Below are 2,500 nucleotides of genomic sequence, written 5' to 3'. Positions count from 1 at the left end.
CACACACACACACACACACACACACACACACACACACACACACACACACACACACACACACACACACACACACACACACACACACACACACACACACACACACACACAACACACACACACACACACACACACACACACACACAGTGCAGTATGGTATTAAAACTGTAGGTATTCACAAGATGTCCCCTGGCAGCACAACAGCTACAGTGCCTAGTGCATGTGTGACCCCTACCCCCCTCCGCACACACACACACACACACACACACACACACTCATTCGCTCACACGCTCACTCACACACTCTCTCTCTCACACACACACACACACACACACACACACACTCACACACAGACACACACTCATTCGCTCACCCGCTCACACGCTCACTCACACACTCTCTCTCTCTCTCACACACACACTCACACACACACACACACATACTCAATCACTTGAAAAATGACACTCAGTGTTACGAGGGGAGTGAGGAGTGATCCATATTTAATAGCAAACTGTGTCCTTTGTGTTTCATCCTTTCAATTCCTTCTCTTTTGTTCCCTCCAGTGACAGAATCTGTGTTTTTGCTCATGAACAACCACTCAGTTTGCTGTGTTCAACCTCTACAGAACACTGACCTAGCTGGCTTATCGGTGCCAGTGACATTGTCCGGCAGCCAAAGCCTGCTAAATGTCCACCCTTGTGACACGTCACCCAGAGCTTCCCAAGCGTTTAGTCACCCAGTGTTATTTCACCTCACACCTCCATGCGGACCAACCTCACACATGACCAGCAGGCCAACCTTGGTGAAGCTCCTTGCCGATGGACCTGCTCCTCTCTCTTCTCCTGCCCACCCCTGGAGAGCCGTCGGATGGGCCAGTGGGCGTCACGGCGCCGGCATCTCTCGGTGTAAATCACGGGCGCTGACGCGCACTGTCAGCGCATCTCCAGTGGGCTCATCGAGTGATTCCTCATCGAGCGTCACTGCTAAAAGCATCTTTATGGCTGAGATGATTGCAGTGTGGAGTAGTAGCCACCAACACCAGCACAAGCTTAATGACCCATAAAGCTATTAAGAGAGAGTGAACTATGATGGCTGCTGTGACATATTATGCAGAAGCTCTGTGGTTGGCTGTATGGATGGACGCCGCCGACTGTATACCAGCAATGTAAAGGTGGTCAACCCATAATAAAATTGCCATCATATCTGCTAGAGCATGCTAAAGTACTTCCCTCTCACTGAGAAGGCAGTGATGTCTTAAATTAACCAAGGTCAACCCAAGGTGAGATCAGAAAGTAGTCATTCTGCATTTGAATGATCTGGCCAGATGTTTACACCACTGCTCTAAAGTAGTTACCCTGCCTGTCTGTCTGTATCATGTCATATGTCATTGTGTTGTTGTGACGAGTGCATTACTACACAAAGACTTCAGGGAGCAGGAGCACCCACCACCCGGACCAGTCTGATGGAACTGGTGGGAGCTGATTGGACTTACAATCCGTGGAAAATATGTGAGGTGTTGGCTAAGCAGTGCAGCTGTTCTTTTTCCGTGAATGGGATCTTAATTCCATCTCCTGTCAGGATTACAGCCACCTCTGGGACCTCGTCTGAGGCTAGCCTGCCTCTGTGACATCTCCTTTTCCTTCTTTTACCTACTGCCTCTCTCGCTCTGCCTCTCCCTTTCTCTATCTCTTCCTCCCTCCTTCTATCCACCTCTTTCTCCCTTCCTCCCTCTATCTCTTACTCCCTTCTTGCCTTTATCCCTCTCTCTCTCTTTCATGCTCCCTCCCTGTATTTATCTCTCCCTCCCTCCCTCCCCTCTCCCTCTATCTCTTCCTTGCCTCTATCCCTCTCTCTCTCTCTCCCTCTCTCCCTCCCTTTCTCACTCTAAGTCTTCCTTGCCTCTATCCTTCTCTCTCTCTCTCTCTCTCTCTCTCTCTCTCTCTCTCTCTCTCTCCTCCCCCTCCATCCAGTCTCTCGGGATGCTGGGCCAGATATGAAGCAGCTTCTGTGATCTAATACGAGGGGGACTGTGAGAAGAGGCAAAACCAGGGGTGATCACCGACCAGAGACCCGGCTAGGAGAAAGATAAGCACAGAGTAAATTGGGAGGACAGAAGAGGGCAAAGGTTGAGCAGGAGGAGAGGATACTGGGAGAGATGGGCTGAGAGAAACTAACGACCAATTCATAGTCCAGGAATCAAATGTAGCTCAACAGTAAAGTTTGTGGTCGACAGATGTTGCGGTGCTGTAGGCTTTCACAGTCCTGCGCCAGAGATAAATCGTCAGAATAGAACATCATCTGTAGTTTCTATGACAACTTGTAAACAAGCTGATGTTTGCTTACATTTTCATATATTACATCGAATTTCAAAACTTAATCAATATAGTGATATATCCATGCAAGGCACGTTTGAGAGATTTGGAGGACATATCAGAGTTAATGCTACTGAAGAAGAGAGAAATCAGAAGGTGGAGGGTGAGACGGGTAAATATGTCAAGAGTGG

Source organism: Sprattus sprattus (genome assembly GCF_963457725.1).
Source record: "Sprattus sprattus genome assembly, chromosome: 7".
Classification (NCBI taxonomy): domain Eukaryota; kingdom Metazoa; phylum Chordata; class Actinopteri; order Clupeiformes; family Clupeidae; genus Sprattus; species Sprattus sprattus.
Note: the sequence above shows the minus strand (reverse complement) of the source record.